Below are 25,345 nucleotides of genomic sequence, written 5' to 3'. Positions count from 1 at the left end.
CCTTTATTCATGGGTGGGTCTGCACCAAAGGATTAAGAGGGCCGACAGAATCTAGGTAGTTCAGAGTGGCATCTGAATTATCAGCACTTTGTACACATGAAGGAATTAAACAGATAGGTAAATAATATTGCGAATACTTCAGCAAAATCCAATTAGCAGTGTCCAAGTCCATTCCAATTTACAGCTTCCACACCATTTACCTATAGGGTAGACAGCCTCTTTTGAAGTCCTTCTAAGAGATACGGTTGTGCAAATTGGTCCAACAAATAGCTGAACGTGCACGTTGCTCCGTTGGAGAGGGAAAGGCAGACCTAGCCATAAATACTAAATTTTATCTCATGGCCTGGTAGCTTTGTCATGCTTTATGGCTAATAACTGAGCCAGCAGGTAACTCAAAAAGTCCTCTCCAGCAATTCAGGCTCTACTGGGGTTAACTTTTGGTGTGGAGCAGATCTTCCTAAGCTACAGCCTCAGCTGACGTCCCTTTTACCCCACACCTGAGCTCCTGCTCCCTGAAAGGGAAGCCTGAGTAAAGACAGCTGTGAAAGAAGCAGAAGAGGGTTCTTTCTGGCAGTGGCTGCTTCCAACTCCAGGGAAGTGGGCATTGAACTAAAAAGCAGAGCTTGGAGAGGACCAGGAAGTAAATGACACTGGAAAATGGGAAACAGGGAAGAAAGGACCTGACTTCCCTCCCCTCAGAAAGGTGTGCTTTGCAAGGTTTTTTTCATCTGGACTGGTGAGTCTTAAGATATATAGTCCTCAGACTACTTATTTGAGCAGGACAAAAGAGTCTTACCTGCTTAGTAGATTAAATAAATAAGCCAGCAAACAAAAGAAAACATTTTTGAGATTTTTTGCTGAATTCCTGTCAATTATTTGTAGCTCTCTTTAGACATGCTTGCTTTGGTGCTTTTAAGTTTTGATTGAAATCCTCAGTGGAAAATATGTTTCAAAGGAAAACAAAACAAAACAAAAAAACCACCCCACACACTTCTACGCCTTGCGTTTTGACCCAGCCCACAAAACAACTGGAAGAATCTTTGCAGACCCACCAGAGATCCCTGGATTCACTTGGAGAATCATTGATCCAAAAACATCTTGATTTCAGAACCCTTCTTTTTGACCTGGAATTATCTGTTATTGACCACAGAGAGCTGCTACTGACGACTCCTGGGACAGGGCCCTGTATAGTGAGAGGTGAGCCCCGGTGTGGGAAGAAGAAATTTCTTTCTCTTTCTCAGCGGGTGTTTTGATATAGTACACTATCTATGCTTGGGATATCTGTAGACTCAATTTCTTCTCCTCCTCCTCCTTCCTCCTCTTTCCTTCCTTTTCATCTTCTTCTATTTTTTGTTTGTTTGTTTCTTCTATAGTAAAAATTTTCTCAAGCCCTTGGTGCCTAGATGAATTTTGCCTGGCACATTTCACTAATTGGAGTTTTGGAATCACAGTTTCTTATTTGTGTGCAGAATTTTTCTAAATAGCTAAGCACCTAATCACTGTAAAAGCAACTGGCCACCATCACACCTTGTAGACAGGTAGGTGAGATTGCATCAGAGAAGAGAAGGCTTCAGGTCTCTACCCTTCACTGTGTCAGAACTGGGAGCTCTATTGAGATACATGTAGGAAAGAAGAACCCTCATGGAGGGAGCAGCCATGTTGCAATGAGTGGAAAACACAGATAATATGAAGAGCAAGTCCAGGGAGTAATGGAACCAGACCCTGGAAGCAGGAAGTTAAAAATCTCCCAATCAAGCCGAACCCGGAGAATGAAATAGTTCCTTTGGCCAGACTGCTCTGAAAATAAGGGAAAAGACTGATTCACATTGAAGGTAAGGAGCGTATTTGCGTCTCTTCTGCTTAAGCCACAGGGATCTCATTAAGGATCGGGACACTAACACCGATCGATGGCTTCACTCTGGGCACAATCCTCATCAGGAAGGCCCCATGCAAAGGTAATTACCGGGAATGGTTGGGGGGGGGACACTATAGCCTTTTGATTTGATCACTCAAACATCCTGTCAGGCAGATGTAAAAAAGAGATCAACCCTTACCTCAAAAGAAGTAAATTGTTGGTTGAAGTATTTGGTTTCAGTATCTGTCAGGTTAGGCTTGGAAAGGCAGATCTGTGGTCTAGGAAACCACATACAGGATTCTGTTGTTTTGGAGCTCTGAAAATGCAACAATATAAAGAAATGTATAACTCAGAATTAGACAATTACTTTTAGTTGGATGTTTTACTATCGAGTGCATAACCCCCATTTTGTGGAAGTGGCCTTGGGTTAGAATGCAATCTTTCTGGAAAAGGACTCCTTCTGGTTCTTTAAGACCGACTGGAGGAATCTCAAAAGTTAAAATAACATAAAACTTGCCATCTCTTACTTTTGCCATGAATGTTTCTTTATTCCAATAAGTAAGTAAGTATGAGTAAGCATTCTCTGTAACAGTAAGCTGTTACAGCCCGGCACCAGGAAGGAAAGAAGCCAAGTGTTCAGAGTTGGGCAAAAGAGATAAAGATCCAGAGCCACGATGCTGGTCCAAAAGAGAGAAGAGTTCTTATAAAAGAGAAATACAAAATAAGAACCAAAAAGTTCAGATAGGGGTTGAGTGGAAGCGCCCAGGGTATCATCTTTTATTGAAATTAAAAAAAAAAAAAACCAATTCAGAGAGGAAAATACATAGATTTGAAATAGATTATGAATTTGAGACAAAACTGTCTTCCGTTGTGTAGGGAAGATTTATTCCGATTTGGGGGATGACATCGGAAAGAACTGTAAAGTTAGAGGTATCCAACTGAAATACTTGTGTAGCTGAGTTTGGGGGCCAAAGTGGTTGCTCCATCCCTTAAAGATCTGTGTGTTGTTCATAAAGCAGCTATCCTGAGGAAAAAGAAGAAAAATGGGGGCATGGCAGAGGGCAGAGAGTTCCATAAACCCCGCTAATGGTCCCACAAGGCAGGATTCAGCCATAAATTGCCTCCTAGATAGCCAACAGTTCTGTCTCCATCTGCTCCCCAAACCCTTGCTTACAGATTCTTTATATATATATATATATATATATATATTCAAGTCTCTTTGAATCAGCTTGAAGTAAAAGTACTAAGTTCAAAACATTCTATATCCATTCATCTGTTGAGTGAAATAAGTCAGAGAAAGACAATTATCCTATGTTCTCCCTGATATGAAGAATTTGAGAGGCAACATGGGGGGGTTGGGGGGTTGGGAGGGAAAAAATGAAACAAGATGGGATTGGGAGGGAGACAAACCATGAGAGACTCTTAATCTAACAAAACAAACTGAGGGTTGCTGGCGGTGGGCGGTGGGTAGGGAGAGGGTGGTTGGATTATGGACATTGGGGAGGGTATATGCTATGGTGAGTGCTGTGAAGTGCATAAACCTGGTGATTCACAGACCGGTACCCCTGGGGCTAATAATACATTATATGTTAATAAAAAATAAAAAATTTTAAAAAACAAAAATTCATTCTGAATCACAATTTGAATCTTGTTTAAAGATGAAAGGATGAAAAGTATGACTCTATTCTGTTTAGAAATAGTCCTTACAGACGGGATCCCACGTGTTATGTGTTTTACTCTTCCTTTGATTTATTCTGCTTTTAAGTGCCACCAGGCCTCATTCCATATTCAGTAATTGGGCTTTTAGAAGGGAGAAAAGTGGTTATTTAAAATTGTCTCCTTATGTTCTATAGCCGCACCACCTGACCATTTGCTTCCAGGGAAGTGTACACAGCAATAACTGACTGGATATCTGCTTTAGGTCTGTTCAACTGAAATAAATTAGGAAGCCATCCCCATCTTTGCCATCACTATAAATTAAGGACACAGAGAAAAACTCACTGAACCCTAATGAAGGCTTTCATAACTTAGAGCCTAGACTCAGAGTGGTCAGGTGACCTGGCTCACAGGAGTAGCAGCTCACAAAGCCCAGGAGGTGAAATTAGGGGGCCAGTTTTTGGTACTGCATCTGTGCCTATCTAACTGGGAGGCTTTAATCTAGTCATTGACTTGCTCAGGGCTACCATCCTGTGCATCCAATGGGAAAATGAAGACTAGCTTCCCCTACTTACAAGGATGCTTGTGGGTGAGATGACAACCAAAAGTAACTGCCTTCGCTGGGGTAGAGAGAGCTGGGTTAGGCAGAGAAAGTACATTGTGGTAGCTAATGGCTACCACATGTCATTGCTTAATTTTTTAAAATCTTCATCTTCCTCTTCCCTGGGTTCCTGAATGGTCCGGAAATACTTTTCTTTTAAGTAAAGCTTTCATTGAAGATTTTTTTGTTTTTATTGAACCAAGAAGTCTCTACCGTGTGAACATACCCAGGAAACCAGAACCTAAATATAGAAATAGGACAAGGGGCACCTGGGTATCTCCGTGGGTTGGGCATCCGACTCTTGATTTTGCTCAGGTTGTGATCTCAGGGTGGTGAGGCTGAGCTCCCGTGTTCGGCTTCCTGCCCCTTGCTCAGCAGGGCATCTGCTTCTCTCCTTCTGCCCCTCCCCCAGCACACACGCATGTACACACTCCCTCTCTCTCTTTCTCTAAGATAGATGGATGAATCTTAAAACAAACAAACAAACAAACAGAAATAGGACATTATCAGCACCCAAAGCCCCCTTAACCACTGACTGACTTCTAACACCATATTTAAGTTTTGCTTGTTTATGTACTTTTTAAATGTTATGACTTGTATTGTTTAATATTGGTTTGTAAAATTTGTTTGTTACTTTACATAGTCATATTTTGTTTATTCTCAATGTTGTATAGTATTTCGTGAACTAATATGCCATAGTGTGTTTATTCATTCCTTATTGGTGGATGGTTAGATTTCCAATTGAAGACTGTTACGAACAGTGCTACTAGGAACATTCTTTTTTTTCTAAAGATTTTATTTATTTGACAGACAGAGATCACAGGAAGGCAGAGAGACAGGCAGAGAGAGGGAAGCGGTCTCCAGAGAGCCCAATGTGGGGCCCATCCCAGGACCCTGGGATTATGACCTGAGCTGAAGGCAGAGGCTTTAACCCACTGAGCCACCTAGGCACTCTGCTACTAGGAACATTCTTGAGCAATTTTTTGATGAATGTATGAGTACATTCCTATTGAGTTATCTAGAAGTAAAATTGATGAGTCACAGAACATATGTAAGTTCTGCCTTAATAGCCACTGCTAGTCTTCCAAAGTCATTTTCAAAAGTCCAAAATCATTTTACACTCACACCAGTCATGTCTGAGACTTCTGTTTTTTCTACATCCATATCAACATTTGGTATTGTCTGTCTTTTACATTTAGCCATTTTGGTGGGTATATTGTATAATGCTTTTGTTTTTAATTTAAATTTTCTTGATGACTAACAAAGTTGAACATCTTTTAATATATTTATTGGCCACTTGGATAACTTGTCTCATGAAATATCATTAATTCTTGAGCCTGTTTCTTCTGTGGGATTATCTGACACTTTTATTGATCTATAAGAGTTCTTTAAATATTATAGATACTTCTTGTGTACATGTTGCAAATATCATTTCCCATAATGCTATCAAGTCATACTGGAGCTTGAGGTAAAAGAAAACATCAGAAATACTGATACTTTATTTAAAATTTTGATATTTTGTTCATCGTGGGAATTTTTTGCATTAACTACGATTTTTTAACATATTGCATTAATATCTCGCTTGTCTTGATTACTGAGCTTTGGGCACTGCCATAAAAATTTATATCCAAGCCACCTTGATATACACTTCACTTGTACTCACCGTCATCCTGACTCTTATCCCATTTTGTGGCTTGTATTTTCACTCTCTTTATAGTGTTATATTTTGAAAAGGAGTTTCTGATTTTAATGAGGTCCAATTACTCAAGCTTTTCTTTTATAGTTAAGATCTTTTAAAAAAAATTCTATTTAAGACATTTTTTCTTACCTAAGTTCATGAAGATATTCTCTTATGACTTCTTCTAGAACAGTGCTGTCCAGTAGAATATTCTGCAATGATGGAACTATTCTGTAGCTATGCTGTCCAGTATGTTTCATGGCTAGCTACTAGCCACATGGGGCTCTTGGGCACTTGAAATGTGGCTAGTATGTCTGATACACTAAATTTTAAATTTTATTCACTTTATTTTATTTTTTCTAACATCTTAATTTTTTTTTCATGTTCCAAGATTCATTGTTTATGAACCACAATTAATTAATCATGGCTAGTGGCAAAATAATCTGACAGTGCTATTCACCTAGAATTGATTTTGAGGTATGGCACAATGTGAAATTTCCTTTTCCTTTTTTCTTCTTCTTCTTTTTTTTTTTTTTTTAAAGATTTTATTTATTTATTTGACAGACGGAGATCACAAGTAGGCAGAGAAGCAGGCAGAGAGAGAGGAGGAAGCAGGAAGCTCTCTGCTGAGCAGAGAGCCCGATGCGGGGCTCGATCCCAGGACTCTGGGACCATGACCTGAGCCGAAGGCAGGGGCTTTAACCCACTGAGCCACCCAGGCGCCCCTCTTTCTTTTTTTCTTTATAGATATCCAATTGACCCAGCATCATGTACTGAAAAGACTGTTAATTCCTCACTTTTATAATTAACCATTTGTTTATATGTGAATCTGGTTCTGGAATGTCTGTTCTTTTCTACTAGTCTGTTAGTTTGTCTTTGTGCCAATTCCATACTGTTACAATTATTATACATGATAAAATATCTTCTTTTCTGGTGTTCCCCAAAATTGTATTGACTATTCTTAAACTTCTGCATTTCCACATAAATTTTAGAATAACTTTTCAAATTCCACCAGAAAACAAAGCCCTCCTGGGATTTTTTTTTATTCCATTGTATATATATATATATACCACATCTTTATCCATTCATCTGTTGATGGACATCTAGGTTCTTTCCATAGTTTGGCTATTGTGGACATTGCTGCTATAAACATTTGAGTGCACATGCCCCTTTGGATCACTACATTTGTATCTTTGGGGTATATACTCAGTAGTGCAATTGCTAGGTCATAGGGTAGCTCTATTTTCAACTTTTTGAGGAACCTCCTTGCTATTTTCCAAAGTGGCTGTACCAGCTTGCATTCCCACAAACAGAGTAGGAGAGTTTCCCTTTTTTCTGCATCCTCTCCAACATCTGTCATTTTGTGACTTGTTAATTTTAGCCATTGTGACTCATGTGAGGTGGTATCTCATTGTGGTTTTGATTTGTATTTCCACGATGCTGAGTGACGTTGAGTACTTTTTCATGTGTCTGTTGGCCATCTGGATGTCTTCTTTGTAGAAATGGATATTCATGTCTTCTGCCCATTTCTTTTTTTTTTAATTTTTAATTTTTTTTATTTTTTATAAACATATAATATATTTTTATCCCCAGAGGTACAGGTCTGTGAATCACCAGGTTTACACACTTCACAGCACTCACCAAAGCACATACCCTCCCCAATGTCCATAATCCCACCCCCCTTCTCCCAATCCCCCTTCCCCCAGCAACCCTCAGTTTTGTTTTGTGAGATTAAGAGTCACTTACGGTTTGTCTCCCTCCCAGTACCATCTTGTTTCATTTATTCTTCTCCTACCCCCTTAACCCCCAGCAATGTCCACAATAGCCAAACTATGGAAAGAACCTAGATGTCCATCAACAGATGAATGGATAAAGAAGATGTGGTATATATACACAATGGAGTACTATGCAGCCATCAAAAGAAATGAAATCTTGCCATTTGCGACAACGTGGATGGAACTAGAGCGTATCATGCTTCTTCCCATTTCTTGATTGGATTATTTACTCTTTGGGTATTGAGTTTGATAAGTTCTTTATAGATTGTAGATCCTAGCTCTTTATCTGGTATGTCATTTGTGAATATCTTCTCCCATTCTGTCAGTTGTCTTTTGGTTTTGTTGACTGTTTCCTTTGCTGTGCAAAAACTTTTGATCTTGATGAAGTCCCAATAGTTCATTTTTGCCCTTGATTCTCTTACCTTTGTTTCTAGGAAGAAGTTGCTGTGGCTGAAGTTGAAGAGGTTGCTGCCTATGTTCTTCTCAAGGATTTCGATGGGTTTTTTGTATCGCATTGAGATCTTTCATCCATTTTGAGTCTGTTTTTGTGTGTGGTGTAAGGAAATGGTCCAGTTTCATTCTTCTGTATTGGCTGTTCAATTTTCCTGACACCATTTGTTGAAGAGACTTTCTTTTTTCCATTAGACATTCTTTCCTGCTTTGTCAAAGATTAGTTGACCACAGAGTTGAGGGTCCATTTCTGGGCTCTCTGTTTTGTTCCATGGATCTATGTTCTGTTTTTGTGACAGTACCATACTGTCTTGATGATGACAGCTTTGTAATAGAGCTTGAATTCAGGAATTGTGATACCACCAACTTTGGCATTTCTTTTCAACATTCCTCTGGCTATTTGGGATCTTTTCTGGTTCCATACAAATTTTAGGATTATTTCTTCCATTTCTTTGAAAAAAACTGATGGTATTTTGATAGGGATTGCATTGAATGTGTAGATTGCTTTAAGTAGCATAGACATTTTCACAATATTTGTTCTTCCAGTCCATGAGCATGAAATGGTTTGTTTTTTTTTTCCCCATTTCTTTGTGTCTTTCTTAGTTTCTTCCATGAGTATTCTATAGTTTTCCGAGTACAGGTTCTTTGCCTCTTTGGTTAGATTTATTCCTAGGTACCTTATGGTTTTGGGTACATTTGTAAATGGGATCAACTCCTTAATTTCTCTTTCTTCTGTCTTCTTGTTGGTGCATACAAATGTAACCGATTTCTGTGTATTGATTTTATATCCTGCCATTTTACTGAATTCTTGTATGCGTTCTAGCAGTTTTGGGGGTGGAGTCTTTTGGGTTTTCCATAAAAAGTGTCATATCATCTGCAAAGAGTGAGAGTTTGACTTCTTTGCTGATTTGGATCCCTTTTATTTATTTTTGTTGTCTGATTGCTGAAGCTAGGACTTCTAGTACTATGTTGAATAGCAGTGGTGATGGTGGACATCCCTCCTATGTTCCTGACCTTAGGGGAAAAGCTGTCAGTTTTTCCCCATTGAGAATGATATTTGGTGTGGGTTTTTCATAGATGGCTTTGATGATATTGAGGTGTGTACTCTCTATCCCTATCCTGTGAAGAGTTTTGATCAAGAATGGATGCTGTACTTTGTCAAATACTTTTTCTGCATCTGTTGAGAGTATCATATGGTTCTTGTTCTTCCTTTTATTAATGTACTGTACCATGTTGATTGATTTGCAGATGTTGATCCAGACTTGCAACCCAGGAATAAATCCCAGTTTGTTGTGGTGAATAATCCTTTTAATGTACTGTTGGATCCTCTTGGCTAGTATTTTGGTGAGAATTTTTGCATCTGTGTTCATTAAGGATATTAAGGATATTGGTCTATAATTCTCCTTTTTGATGGGGTCTTTGTCTGGTTTGGGGATCAAGGTAATGCTGGCCACATAAGATGAGTTTGGAAGTTTCCCTTCCATTTCTATATTTTGGAACTGTTTCAGGAGAATTGGTACTAATTTCTCTTTAAATATTTGGTAGAATTCCCCTGGGAAGCCATCTGGCCCTGGGGTCTTGTTTGTTGGGAGATTTTTGATGATTGCTTCAATCTCCTTACTGGTTATGGGTCTGTTCAGGTTTTCTTTTCTTTTCTTTTCTTTTTTTCCTGGCTCAGTTTTCGTAGTTTATATATCTCTAGGAATGCATCCATTTCTTCCAGATTGTCAAATTTGCTGGTGTAGAGTAATAAGAACATATTATGATCTTAAAATTGTTTGTGTTTCTTTGGTGTTGATTGTGATCTCTCCTCTTTCATTCATGATTTTATTTATTTGGATCCTTTCTCTTTTCTTTTTGACAAGTCTGGCCAGGGGTTTATCAATCTTACTAATTCTTTCAAAGAACCAGCTCCTAGTTTCATTGATTTGTTCTATTGTTTTTTTGGTTTCTATCTCATTAATTTCTGCTCTGCTCTTTATGATTTCTCTTCTCCTGATGAGTTTAGGCTTTATTTGCTGTTCTTTCTCCAGCTCCTTTAGGTGTAGGGTTATGTTGTGTACTTGAGACCTATCTTGTTTCTTGAGAAAGGCTTGTGTTGCTATATACTTTCCTCTCAGGACTGCCTTTGCTGTGTCCCACAGATTTTGAACAGTTGTGTTTTTATTTTCATTTGTTTCCATGAATTGTTTCAATTCTTCTTTAATTTCCTGGTTGACACATTAATTCTTTAGTAGGATGCTTTTTAGCCTCCATGTATTTGAGTTCTTTCCAACTTTCCTCTTGTGGTTGAGTTCTAGCTTCAGAGCATTGTGGTCTGAAAATATGCATGAATGATCCCAATCTTCTTGTACTGGTTGAGACCTGATTTGTGACCCAGGATGTAATCTATTCTGGAGAATGTTCCATGTGCACTAGAGAAGAATGTGTATTCTGTTGCTTTGGGATGGAATGTTCTGAATAATCTGTGATGACCATCTGGTCCAATGTGTCATTTAAAGCCTATATTTCCTTGTTGATCTTTTGCTTGGATGATCTGTCCATTTCAGTGAGGGTTGTGTTAAACTCCCCTACTCTTATTGTATTATTGTCAATGTGTTTCTTGATTTTGTTATTAATTGGTTTATATGTTTGGCTGCTCCCATGTTGGGGTATAGATATTTAAAATTGTTAGATCTTCTTGTTGTACAGATCCTTTAAGTATGGTATAGTGTCCTTCCTCATTTCTTATTATAGTCTTTGGCTTAAAATCTAATTAATCTGATATAAGGATTGCCACCCCAGACTTCTTTTGATGTCCATTAGCATGGTAAGTGGTTATCCACCCCCCTCACTTTAAATCTGGAGGTGTCTTTCACTTTCTTATAAACAGCATATTGATGGGTTTTGATTTTTATCCATTATGATACTCTGCATCTTTTGATTGGGACATTTAGCCCATTTACATTCAGGGTAACTATTGAAAGATATTAATTTAGAGCCATTGTATTACCTGTAAGGTGACTGTTACTATATATTGTCTCTGTTCCTTTTTGATCTACTACTTTTAGGCTCTCTCTTTGCTTAGAGGACCCCTTTTCAATAATTCTTGTAGGGCTGGTTTGGTGTTTGCAAATTCTCTTAATTTTTGTTTGTCCTGGAAGCTTTTTATCTCTCCTATTTTCAATGATAGCCTAGTTGGATATAGTATTCTTGGCTGCAAATTTTTCTCATGTAGTGCTCCGAATATATTATGCCAGTTTTTTCTGGCCTGCCAGGTCTCTGTGGATAAGTCTGCTGCCAATCTAATATTTCTACCATGGTATGTTACAGACTTCTTGTCTTGAGCTGCTTTCAGGATTTTCTCTTTGTCACTAAGACTTGTAAGTTTTACTATTAGATAACAGGATGTGAACCTATTTTTTTCTGATTTTTGAGGGGGTGGGGTTCTCTGTGCCTCCTGGATTTTGATGCTTGTTCCCTTTTCCAAATTATGGAAATTCTCTGCTATAATTTGCTCCAATATATCTTCTGCCCCTCTCTCTCTTTCTTCTTCTTCTGGAATTCCAATTATTCTAATATTGTTTCATCCTATGGTATCACTTCTCTCTCAAATTCTCCCCTCGTGGTCCAGTAGCTGTTTGTCTCTCTTTTGCTCAGCTTCTTTATTCTCCATCATTTGGTCTTCTATATTACTAATTCTCTCTTCTGCCTCATATATCTTAGCTGTAAGAGTCTCCATTTTTTATTGCATCTCATTAATAACTTTTTAAATTTCAACTTGGTTAGATTTTAGTTCTTTTCTTTCTCCCAAAAGAGATTTTATTTCTCTAGAAATTGTTTCTCTAACATCTTCCATGCCTTTTTTGAGCCCAGCCAGCACCTTGAGAACCGTTGTTCTGAACTCTAGTTCTGACATATTACCAATGTGTCTATTGATTAGGTCCCTAGCCATCAGTACTGCCTCTTGTTCTTTTGTGTGTGTGTGTGTTGGTGAGTTTTTTCTGCCTGGTCATTTTATCCAGATAAGAACATATGAATGAGAGAATAAAACACTAAAAGGATGACAAAGACTCCAGAAAAATGTACACTTACCAAATCAGAAGAGATCCAAAACTGGGGGGAGAAAAAGAGGGGGAACAAAAGAAATATATATATATATATATATATATATGAATGAGACTGGTGAATAGAACAGAGCCACCCACTTGATTTTGGGTGTATTTTGGTCTCTTAGAAGAAACTACCTCCCCAAATTTTTTTTTTAAGATTTTATTTATTAATTTGACAGAGAGAAATCACAAGTAGACAGAGAGGCAGCCAGAGAGAGAGAGAGAGGGAAGCAGGCTCTCTGCTGAGCAGAGAGCCCCGATGCGGGACTCGATCCCAGGACTCTGAGATCATGACCTGAGCCGAAGGCAGCGGCTTAACCCACTGAGCCACCCAGGTGCCCCTACCTTTCAAAATTTTAAAGAAAGAAGAACTTATATATATACAAAAATAGGGGTTAACACAATGAAAGGATGGTATATGACTAAAGATGAACATTTTTTAAAAAATTCTGATAAAGGAATCCATCAGAATCCTAGAGGAGAACATAGGCAGTAATCTCTTCGATATCAGCCACAGCAACTTCTTTCAAGATATGTTTCCAAAGGCAAAGGAAACAAAAGCAAAAATAAACTTTTGGGACTTCATCAAAATCAAAAGCTTCTGCACAGCAAAGGAAACAGTCAAGAAAACAAAGAGGCAACCCACGGAATGGGAGAAGGTATTTGCAAATGACAGTACAGACAAAAGGTTGATATCCAGGACCTATAAAGAACTCCTCAAACTCAACACACACAAAACAGATAATCATATCAAAAAATGAGCAGAAGATATGAACAAACACTTCGCCATTGAAGACATACAAATGGTATCAGACACATGAAAAAATGTTCATCATCACTAGCCATCAGGGAGATTCAAATTAAAACTACATTGAGATATCACCTTACACCAGTTAGAATGGCCAAAATTAGCAAGACAGGAAACAACATTCCACTGTTGGTGGGAATGCAAGTTGGTGCAGCCTCTTTGGAGAACAGTGTGGAGATTCCTCAAGAAACTAAAAATAGAACTTCCCTATGACCCTGCCATTGCACTCCTGGGTATTTACCCCAATGATACAGATGTCGTGAAAAGAAGGGCCATCTGTACCCCAACGTTTATAGCAGCAATGGCCACGGTTGCCAAACTGTGGAAAGAACCAAGATGTCCTTCAACGGACGAATGGATAAGGAAGATGTGGTCTATATACACTATGGAGTATTATGCCTCCATCAGAAAGGATGAAAACCCAACTTTGTAGCAACGTGGACAGAACTGGAAGAGATTATGCTGAGTGAAATAAGTCAAGCAGAGAGAGTCAAGTATCATATGGTTTCACTTATCTGTGGAGCATAACAAATAACATGGTGGACATGGGGAGATGAAGAGGAGAAGGGAGTTGAGGGAAATTGGAAGGGGCGGTGAACCATGAGACACTATGGACTCTGAAAAACAACCTGAGGGTTTTGAAGGGACGGGGTGGGAGGTTGGGGGAACCAGGTGGTGGGTATTAGAGAGGGCATGGATTACATGGAGCACTGGGTGTGGTGCAAAAATAATGAATACTGTTATACTGAAAATAAATAAAAAGTAAATAAATTTAAAAAAAGAAAAAAAATTCTGAAAAAGGAACTGATAAGATAAGTTGGTTGGGGGAAAAAAAAAAGAGGAGGGAATGTGCTCAGGCTGGATGGAGACTAGAACAAAGCCATATGCTAGATTAGGGTATATTTTGATCTATTAGAAGAAATTGTATCCCAAACTTTTTTTTTTTTTAAAGATTATTTATTTATTTATTTATTTGACAGAGAGAGAGAGATCACAAGCAGGCAGAGAGGCAGGCAGAAAGAGAGGAGGAAGCAGGCTCCCTGCTGAGCAGAGAGCCCGATGCGGGACTCGATCCCAGGACCCTGAGATCATGACCTGAGCCGGAGGCAGCGGCTTAACCAAACTTTTTTAGAATAAAAAAAACCTATATGCATACAAAAAATAAGGTTAAATACAATGAAGGGATAAAATATGACTATAACAATGAAGGCTTAAAAATATATTTTTTAAGAAAGGTATTGTTAAGATAAATCAGTTTTAAAAAACATTAAAAGAAGAAAGAGGAAAAGTCAAAAAAATAGAATGAGAAAAAAATAAAATGAAAAAAATTAATTTTGTCAGACTAAAGGATCGTGGCAGAGGAAAGCCATGAATTCTTTGCTTTGCTTTCCCCTAGCTCTGGAGTTCCACTATTTTCCTTGATCAGTGAGCTTGGTCTTGGCTGGATGTTCTTGCTGATCTTCTGTGGGAGGATCCTACTGCAGTGATTCTCAAATGACTTTGCCTAAGGTGGAATTGCACCACCCTTGCTGGGGACCAGGCTAAGTAATCTGCTCCAGTTCACTATCAGAGTTTTTGTTCCCTGAACGCTTTCCATACCACTTTGGAGGATGGGAACGAAGAGAAAATTTCCAATTTCCAGCCCAGAGGAGCCAAGATCTAGGGCCCCACTCCTCAGTGAACCCTCAGAGATAAGCAGTCAATCATTCCTGTCTCCCTGGTCTCCGGCCCTGCTCCGTGCTCTCCTGGCCGGTGACTGAGCATTTCTATCTCTGGCGCATGGCCCCATTTGGAGTCTCCAAACCCAGCAGATTGCTGCCATGCTGCTCTTCCCAGAGGAGGAAGGTGAGTCTCCCCGGCTTGGCCACTTGTGGGGTCCTTGGTAGAAGAGCAGTAGTCTGACTGTGTGCCTTGGGTCATGGTTTAAGGTAACCCCGATCTGAAAGCTCAGTCCTCGACTCTGTCTCTGTAGTCGGCTTCCCCGCTCCAATACCTGGCAGCCCTGCCACACTCAAGACACCCCCAATCTTTCTGTGACCCCACGGGAGCTGAGACCACACTGTCCCTGTGAGGGCTCCACCCCTGCTTAGTCTCTGGAGCAATGTCCCTCAGTGGAGCAGACTTCTAAAAGTTGTGATTTTGTGCTGCTCTGCTCTGCTCTGCCGCTTGCTGGGAACCAGCCCCTCCCACTGTGGTTTATCTTCCTGTGGCTTTGGATTCACTTCTCAGCACATCCTACCTCTCAGAAAGTGGTCAATTTTCTGTTCCTAGAATTGTTGTTCTTTTCTATCTCCTATTGAGTTTGTAGGTGTTTGGAATGGTTTGATACCTATCTAGCTAAACTCCCACGATCTGATGTCATTTCAATCTGCTACTTCTCCGCCATCTTGCTTCTCACTTAATAGTGAAAGTTTTACTTCTTCCTTACTAATTTGGATGCCTTTTATTCCTTTGTGTGTGTGTGTGATTGCTGTAGCAAGGACTTCCTTGATGTGGCAAGGAATAGAAGCAGTGGGAGTAGAGATCCTTGTCTTGTTCCTGACCTTAGGGGAAAAGCTCACAATTTTTCACCATTGAGAATGATGTAGCTATGGGTTTCTCATATATGGCCTTTATTAAGTTGAAGTAAGTTCTCTCTAAACCTACTTTGTTGAGGGTTTTATCATGATGGATGTTGTATTTTGTCACATGCTTTTTCTGAGTTTATTGAAATGAGCATATGGTTTTTATACTTTGTCTTGTTGATGTGGTGTATCACACTGATTGACTTGCAAATACTGAACCATGCCTGCATCCCAAGAATAAACCCCAATTGTTCATGGTGAATGATTTTCTCAATGTATTGTGGGATTTGGTTTGCTAATATTTTGTTGAGGATTTTTTGCATCTGTGTTCCGTCAGGGATGTTGGCCTGTAGTTCTATCTCTCTCTCTCTCTTTTTTTTTTTTTTTTTTGTAGTTTCTGGTTTGGGTGTTTGGGTTAATGCTGGTCTCTTGGAATGCGTTTGGAAGCTTTCTTGCTTCTTCTATTTTTTTGAATAGATTGAGAAGAATAGGTATTAACTGGTCTTTAAATGTTTCATAGAATTCACCTGGGATACTATCTAGTCCTGGACTTTTTTTTTTTTTTTTTAAGATTTTATTTATTCATTTGACAGAGAGAGAGATGACAAGCAGACAGAGAGGCAGGCAGAGAGAGAGGGAGGAGCAGGCTTCCTGCTAAGCAGAGAGCCCAACGCAGGGCTCAATCCCAGGACCCTGAGATCTTGACCTGAGCCGAAAGCAGGGGCTTAACCCACTGAGCCACCCAGGCGCCCCATGGTCCTGTAATTTTATTTTGGGGGAGTTTTGTGATCACTGATTCAACTTCACTGCTGGCAATCTATTCTTCCTGAGGTTTTGTGAGGTTATATGTTTCTAGGAATTTTTTGTGAGGTTATATGTCTCTAGGAATTTACCTATTTCTTCTAGGTTGTCCAGTTTTTTAGGATATAATTTTTCATAATATTCTTTCATAATCCCTTGTATTTCTGTAGTGTCAGATGTTATTTCTCCTTTTTCATTTCTGATTTTGTTTGAGTCCTCTCTCTCTCCTTTTAAAAAAATTTAGTTAAAAAAATTTTTTGGATGAGTCTGGCTAGGGGCTTATCAAGTTTGTTGATCTTTTCAAAGAATCAGCTCCTGGTTTCACTGATCTGTTCTATTGGGGTTTTGTTTGTTGTTTTTGGTTTCAATTTTGTTTATTTCTGCTCTAATCTTTATTAGTCCCTTCCTTCTATTGGTTTGGGGTTTTGTTTGTTCTTCTTTTTCTAGCTTCTTTAGATGTAAGATTAGGTTGTTTATTTGAGATTTTTCTTGAAGTAGGCCTGTATTGCTATAAACTACTCCTGTAGAACAGCTTTTGCTGCATCCCAGAGATTTGGGACCATGGTGTATTCATTTTCATTTGTCTCCATATATTTTTTGATTTTCTCTTTGGTTTCTTAGTTGACCCATTCATTATTTAGTAGCATGTTATTTAACTTCCATGTACTTGTGCTCTTTCCATATTTTTTCTTGTGGTTGACTTCTACTTTCATAGCCTTGTGGTCAGAAAAGATGAATAGTAAGATTTTGCTCTTTTTCAGTTTGTTGAGACTTAGTTTGTGGCCCAATATGTGGACTATTCTAGAGAATACTCCATGTGCACTTGAAAAGAATGTGTATTTGGGCACCTGGGTGACTTAGTCAGTTAAGCATGGACTCTTGATATTGACTCAGGTCATGATCTCAGGGTTGTGAGATTGAGTCCTGCACTGGGCTCTGGACTGGACATGGAGCCTGCTAAAGATTCTTTCTCTTTCTCTCCCTCTGCACCTCCCCACTCTCTAAAAAATAAAAAAGAGAAAACAATTTGTATTCTGTTATTTTAGGATGAAATGTTCTGAATGTATTTGTTAGATCCATCTGGTCCAATGTGTCATTCAAAGCCACTGTTTCTTTGTTGATTTTCTGGTTTGATGATCTGTCCATTGATATAAGTGGGATATTAAAGTACCCCATTATTATTGCATTATTATCAATTAATTCCTTTATGTTTGTTGTTAACTATTTGGGTACTTCCATGTTGGGTGCCTAAATATTTACAATTGTTATATTTTCATGTGGGATTGTCTTCTTTATTATTAAGTAGTGTCTTTCCTCATCTCTTGTTACAGTCTTTGTTTTAAAATCTATTTTGTCCAATATAAATATTGCTGCCTTGGCTTTCTTTGACATCCATTTGCATTATAAATATTTGTCTGTCCCCTCACTTTTCAATCTGCATGGGTCTTTAGGTCTGAAATGAGTGGTACGTCTGAAATGGTGGCAGCATAATCTATACTGGTTTTTAGTTTTTAATCCATTCCATCACCCTATGTCTTTTGACTGGAGCATTTAGTCCATTTACTTTCAAAGTAATTATTTGGTAGGTATATATTTATTGCCACTTTTAGGTTCCTATTTTAAATCCAGTTATTTATTTAATTATTTATGTTTTAAAGATTTTATTTATTTATTTGACAGAGATCACAAGTAGGCAGAGAGGCAGGCAGAGAGAGAAAGGAAAGCAGACTCCCCGCTGAGCAGAGAGCCTGATGTGGGACTCGATCCCAGGACCCTGAGATCATGACCTGAGCCGAAGGCAGAGGCTTAACCCACTGAGCCACCCAGGCGCTCCTAAATCCAGTTATTTAATGCACAGTGTTTATCTATTGCCATTTTAGTACTTGTTTTGTAATTGTCTTGTAGTTCTCTGATCCTTTTCTTGCTCTCTTTCAGGGTTTGCTGGCTTTCTTTAGTGATATACTTGGATTCCTTTCTTTTTATTTTTTATCCATTACTTGTTTTTGATTTGTGGTTACCATTAGGATTGTATATAACATTTTCTGCATATAGCAGTTTATATTAAGTTGAGAGCCACTTAGGCAAGTTAGGTCGTGAGTATCAGCACTGTGCTTGCTCCTGCAAGGTGCTGTGTGTTTATGCTGGGGAGTAGAGGAGACAAATGGCTCTTGCTAGCTCCTTTATGATCCCTGCCCCTTAGGACACACTCTAAAATTAGTAAACTATTCTTCCTCCCCTATTCTCCAAGAATTCACACACTGCTGCTCTACATTGTATACTATATTCCCCCCTTCACTTGTTCATCATGTGGTTTCTTTATTAATTTTTTTCACACACAGGCAAAATTATGGGTACATACATAAGTGTAAAATTTCAGTGAAAGTAAGGGAATGATTAACACAAAATATGGTTTGATGGTTACCTCTGGATTTGGGGTGGAAGGGAATGCAAACAGGGAGAAAGGGAATTTCTAATGTTCTGTTTCCTAACCTGTGTGATGAAGACAAAGTGCTGACTATTCTTTTTTTTTTTTTTTAAGATTTTTATTTATTTATTTGACAGAGATCACAGGTAGGCAGAGAGACAGGCAGAGAGAGAGGAAGGGAAGCAGGCTCCCCACTGAGCAGAGAGCCCGATGTGGGGCCCGATTCCAGGACCCTGAGATCATAACCTGAGCTGAAGGCAAAGGCTTTAACCCACTGAACCACCCACGTGCCCCAGTGCTGACTATTCTTTGAATAATTTGTATATATAATTTAATGTAATTTAATGTGATTAGCATGATATTTTATTTTTAAAAATTTTACCATGATTTTTTGAAATTTAAACTTGTTAAGCACCTTCACATGCCTTCCCTTACTTAACCATCTAATTAATACCCTTGAGATTTTCTCTTATAGTATTGTCTTTCTTTCACAAATCCTACAGTTTTTTCATATACTTACTTGTTTATATGTATTACTACACATTTCTCCCACTAAGCTGTATGTTCCTTGAGCGCTGAAACCATGTTGGTTTTGTTTACCACTGTGCGATTCAAACAATTTCTTCTACATGAAGTTGTATATGGTTGAATTCAAGAGTTTTGAGAACTTTTTCATCCACAAAGATGAGTTTTGCCAAAGGTTGGAGGGGGAAGCTTTGCTAAAGCAGTTATGCAAACACTGAAATAAGTAAGATAATGTATAAATAGATCAACACAGTACATGGTATTTGTAAGTACTCAATACATATCAGTATGTGCTGGTATTGGTGTCAGTTCTGCATCTTTTTATTTAACTCTAATTGTCTAAATTAATTTCATTCAAATTTGTTCATCAGGGGCACGAAGTATGTTGTAGTCATTCTTTCCTGCTGCCCAGATATATAAATGAAGACTATTTTGCCAATCCATGAATTATGATTGTAACATAAACAGCTGAAAACCACGGAAGTCCAGTAGGGTTGAATGTACCTGTAATTTTCCTAGTGGAAAGAAAGATCCATAGATTTGGGTTAGAGGTTGAGAGATGAAGCACTCATTTGCTGATTCTAATTCTCAATCACAGGTGTCTTGGAATGATTTGTTTCACTATTTTAAAGACAGGGTAACATCTAAAGTCTTTTATCAAGACAAGTCCCTATTTAAAAAAAAAAAGTAAGAAATTACACTAATACCAAATAAAGGGACAACTCTGTAAAATGGATTAGGACCCAAGAGTTGGTGGGGAAATAAATTTAATGAGTTTTAGGTGTCACTTGTTGTAATGAGATAAAATGAATAATAAATAGCAGATAAATAATGTATGATATACATATCATAGATTATACCATTTGATATATATACCATTTTTTTAAAAATCATCTATTCATCGTGAGACGCATGCTAATATCAGGGATGGTAACATGAAAGAATGGTCAATGGCAATTGCAAGAATTGTTGACTGAAAATTGAAAAAAAATTCTTTCACAGATGTTAAAATATAAAACATTTGTATATTAGAATCAACAAGATAAGGCATAAACACATATAAATACTAGTCCCTGATATTAAATATATTTCTTAGTGTGGATTGTGATCAAAACATTTGAAAGCGACTGCCCTATAAAATGTATTTTCTGTTCCTTAGATTAAAGTTGGATGGAATATTGCAAAATTATACACATATCAGATTGTGAAATTACAACATCTATAAGAAACTCTTTGGTAAATTAAAACTAAAGTATATTTCTAAAATTGACACAAAAAATTACACATATATTATGAAATTATAAGTCAAATTATAAACTGAATCAATATAAAACATTCACTAACCATGAAATATGACAGCTAGCTAATAGCTAATAATACTTGGACCAGTGAAAACTTTGATCCATCAAACATGAAGAATGGACAGACATGTGGATTTCTCAGAATCACAGACTCTTGGAAAAAAATATATCAGCTTTTTCTGTAATGTATATAATTCATTGCCAGTTATGTGTAATCAGTTTTTAAAAACTTCCAATTACTAAAATTTGAGAATAATAATAAAATAACCATAAAAGCTTTCAATAACAATTACTTCAGTTGTTCTAGAAAACACTGCTATTTTTGGTTCTGCAGAGTAAAGTGCAGAAATGAGCAGATTGACAAACTTATAAACATCATGAAAAGAGTTGTAGAGAGGAACTAGAGCCACTCAGATGCCATTTGCTTCTCACGTGTCACAAACCACTCCTTGTTTTTCTAGTTCTTGGAAAACACGTCTTATTGGAACAGAAAATGTCAGTGTGATCTGGCAACCATGATCCTCTATGTGGGATGGAGTAATTATGTACAGTTTCTTGGTATCTGCTAGTAGATTTTTCTCCTCAATGTTTTCATAGTTGCTTGCTTAAAGATCTCTAAACTGGCGTGTAAGGAACAGACCAAGAAAAGCGAGGGTTTGAAATTTGAAATCCATCGACCCCGGGGATTAACTGCGGTTTATAATTCACCTTAAATCAGGTGCTGATTTATGGCCAAACCATCCCACTAGCTCAGTTTTAATTGTATGGGCATGTTTTTAATGAATAAAGGCACCAGCAAGACTTCCTGCTCCTAAATTTAAATACTTACAGGAGTACCAGCAAACAAAATCAACTCCCCAGTCATGTAAATGGAGTTCAACATTTCCAACCGCATGTGCTAGATCAAAGCCAACAAAACAATGCTCTGTTTGTCCAGCTCTTGTGATGGCAGATACATTAAAGAGCTATTCAGTGTTAAAATGCAGCCCACTGAACAGGATCACTGCAACTGAGTCTCCTTCCTTCTTGATTACTTCAAGGATATCCTCTATACTCAATCTTTTCTTCCCCCCCTTGGCTTTATCATCCACATGCTTTCCTCAATATTAAGCCTATGAAATTGAAGCTGTGACTCAATAGCACAGTGATCTGAAGGGAAGACTTTGGCTTTCAGAATTTTATACCATCTTGGGGTAGGCTTACACAAGGATAATAGCAGAAGATGTAAATTAACAGTCAAATCATTTATTAGGGCTATTTCTTATTGGCTCCTACAATGTCATTCATAAGGCCTAAAATAATCTCATCTCCTGTAATCCAAGGACATTTTCCTAGGCCATGTCATGTGGTTTCTTTAAGGGTGGGTACTCAGCTTCCTATTGCCCTCCGGCTCCCCCAGAACCAGACACTAATTTTTTAAATTCCAGGTTTTAAGTCTCACTGATTGTAAGACCTTACAAAATTTGGCCCTCACTTTCAAAACTGAATGTTATGGGGATTTGTCTTCCCTGTGTGGAAACTCTTGTGTGATAGTCTGTTTCTCTCCCTTCTCCATGCCCAAGGCCCACTCTCCACACCCAGCTGATAGCAGAGGTCCATTTTGCTCCCTATTGTGTCTCTGTCCATCCTTCCCTCTCAGAGTGGTTTCTTCTTTACCTTTTGTTGTGGAGTTGTTCTGCCAGTCTTCGGGTTGTTTTCTGGGTTATTTATGTTGATGTGAGTGTTACCTAGTTGTATCCATGGATCAAGGTGAGCTTAGGGTCTTCTTACTCTCCATCTTCTAGCCTCCTGTACCTAAGTTTAGAAATCTGGAAGTATAAGTCCTTCAGCTCTGTTCTTCTTTTTCAAGATTATGTGGGCTGTTTATATTCCATGTAAATTTTAGGATGATGTTTTTCTATTTCTGCCAAAGTATCATTGGGTTTTTGGTAGGGTTTACAATGAATCTATAGATCAATATTGACAATAATATTGACATCGTAACAATATTAAGTCTTCTAATCCATGAACATAAAATATGTTTCCATTTATTTAAGTCTTTCATTATTTATTAATTTCTTTCAGGAGTGTTTTATAGTTTTCATTTTTAAATTTAAATTTAATTAATTAACATATAGTGTATTATTAGTTTCAGGGGTAGAGTTCAGTGATTCATCAGTTGTATATAACACCCAGTTCTCATTACATCACATGCCCTCCTTCAAGCCAATTACCCTATTACCCCATCCCAACCCCTCCCCTCCAGCAACCCTAGTTTGTTTCCTATGACTAAGAGTCTCTTATGGTTTTTCTCCCTCTCTGATTACCTCTTGTTTTATTTTTCCCCTCCCTTCCTCTCTGCTCCTCTGTTTTGTTTCTGAAATTCTATGTAACAGTGAGATCATATAATTATCTTTCTCTGATTCCCCTAATACCCTCTAGTTCTATCCACATGATTGCAAAGAGCAAGACTTAGGTTTTTTTGATGACTGAGTTGTGTGTGTGTGTGTGTGTGTGTGTGTGTGTGTGTGTGTGTGTATGTGTGTATAATCTCACCTCCACTTTGGCCATGTGGATATCTGGGCTCTTTCCATACTTTAGCTATTGTGAACATTGCTGCTATAAACATTGGGGTGCAGGTACCCCTTTGGATCACTACATTTGTATCTTTGGGGTGCATACCTAGTAGTGCAATTGCTAGTCATAAGGTAACTCTATTTTTAACTTTTTGAGGAAACTCCATACTGTTTTCCAGAGGGGCTGTACCAGCTTGCATTCCCACCAACAGTGTACAAGGGTTCTCCTTTCTCCACATCCTTGCCAACATTTGGTGTTTCCTTACTTAATTATAGCCATTCTGACTGGTATGAGGTAGTATCTCATTGTGGTTTAATGATTTGTATTTCCTTAATGCCAGGTGATGTTGAGCATTTTTTCATGTCTGTTGACCTTTTGTATGTCTTCTTTGGAGAAATATCTGTTCATATCATCTTCTATTATTTGTTCTTTGGGTGTTGAGTTTGATAAGTTCTTATAGATTGTGGATAGTAGCCCTTTATCTGATAAAACATTTGCAAAAATCTTCTCCCATTCTGTAGGTTGTCTCTTGGTTTTGTTAACTGTTTCCTTTGCTGAGCAAAAGCTTTTTTATCTTGATGAAGTCCCAATAGCTTATTTTTGCCTTTGTTTCCCTTACCTTCGGAGACATGTCCAATTAGAAATTCCTGTGGCCAAGAACACAGTTTGTGTTCTCCTCTAGGATTTTGATGGATTTCTGTCCCACGTTTAGGTCTTTCATCCATTTTGAATTTATTTGTATATGTTGTAAGAAAGTGGTCCACTTTCATTCTTCTTCATGTTGGCTGTCTAATTTTCCCAATACTATATGTAGTGAGACTGGTTTTTTCCCATTGGGTATTCTTTCCTGATTTGTGGTAGGTTACTTGACCATAGAGTTGATGGTTCATTTCTGCGTTCTCTATTCTGTTCCACTGATTTTTGTGTCTATTTTTGTGCCAGTACAATACTGCCTTGATAATTACAGCTTTGTAATATAGCTTAAAGTCCGGACTTCTGATGCCACCAGCTTTGGTTTTCCTTTTCAACTTTCTTTTGGCTATTTGGGGTCTTTTCAAGTTCCATACAAATTTAAGGATTATTTGTTCTATCTCTGTGGAAAATATTGATGATATTTGATAGGGATTGCATTGAATGTATAGATTGCTCCAAGTAGCATAGACATTTTAATAATATCTGTTCTTTCAATCCATGAGCATGGAATGTTTTCCATTTCTTTGTGTCTTCAGTTTCTTTCATGAGTGTTTTATAGTTTTCAGAGTGTAGTTTTCATTTTGTAAGTCTTTCACATCCTTGGTTAAGTTAACTCCTAAGTATTTTATTTTAATTTTTTGGGAAGGGAATTATTTTTGTTCATTGTTAGTGTTTAGAAATACAACTGATTTTTGTGTGTTTATTTTGTATCTTGCTACTTTGCTGAATTCATGTATTGGTTTTAACAGTGCTGTGTGGAATCTTTAGGGTGTTATAAGATAATATCTGCAGACAAAGATAATTTTACTTCTTCCTTTCCAGTTTGGATGCTTCTTATTTATTTTTCTTGCCTAATTGCTCTGGCTAGAGCTTCTAGTAATATTTTGAAAAAGGAGTGTTCCTGATATTAGAGGAATAGTTTTCAGTGTTTTATCAGTAAGTATGATGTTTACTGTGGATTTTTCATATATGGCTTTTATTGTAGCCATATAAGAAATTATATTGAAATGTATGGAATTGTATATGCAACTGTTTTATATATGAAGTTGTATTGCAGTCTCCTTCTAGTCCCAGTTTTTTAGTTTTTTATTTTTAATCATAAAAGAGTATTGAATTTTATCACATGGTTTTTCTGTATCATTTCAGGTGATCATGTGGGTTTTTTTCCCATCACTATATTAATATGCTGTTTAATATTGATTGATTTGGGGGGCGCCTGGGTGGCTTAGTGGGTTAAAGCCTCTGCCTTTGGCTCAGGTCATGTTCCCAGGGTCCTGGGATTGAGCCCTGCATCTGGCTTTCTGCTCAGTGGGGAGCCTGCTTCCTCCTTCTCTCTCTCTCTCTCTCTCTCTCTCTCTGCCTGCCTCTCTGCCTACTTGTGATCTCTGTCACATAAATAAATAAAATCTTTTTTTAAATATTGGTTGATTTTTGTATATTAAACCATCTTTGAATTCCAGGGATAAATCCCACATAGTCATGGCATATAATCTTTTGATATGCTGCTGAATTTGATTTGCTAGTATTATGTTGAGGATTTTTGTATCAGTGTTTATAGGAGATATT

At 37.9% G+C, this 25,345-nt stretch overlaps 1 protein-coding gene and 1 pseudogene across 3 annotated transcripts in view; one reads left to right on the top strand and one right to left on the bottom strand.

Annotated features, from left to right (window-relative positions):
* ASIP (agouti signaling protein) overlaps positions 1–25,345 on the top strand; it is a 138,821-nt gene that overhangs the window by 65,619 nt on the left and 47,857 nt on the right. The window contains exon 1 of one of the 3 annotated variants that reach the window (XM_032350925.1): positions 1,024–1,197. The exons of the other annotated variants lie outside the window; for them this stretch is intronic. The gene's annotated coding sequence lies outside the window, so the exon portion shown is untranslated. Of the gene's footprint in view, positions 1–1,023; positions 1,198–25,345 lie in introns of those variants that run through there. 3 annotated transcript variants of the gene reach the window in all.
* LOC116596237 lies at positions 21,214–22,307 on the bottom strand (annotated as a pseudogene).

This window comes from Mustela erminea, chromosome 7, assembly GCF_009829155.1.
Source record: "Mustela erminea isolate mMusErm1 chromosome 7, mMusErm1.Pri, whole genome shotgun sequence".
Taxonomy (NCBI): domain Eukaryota; kingdom Metazoa; phylum Chordata; class Mammalia; order Carnivora; family Mustelidae; genus Mustela; species Mustela erminea.
Note: the sequence above shows the minus strand (reverse complement) of the source record. Positions and strands in the feature narration are given on the sequence as shown.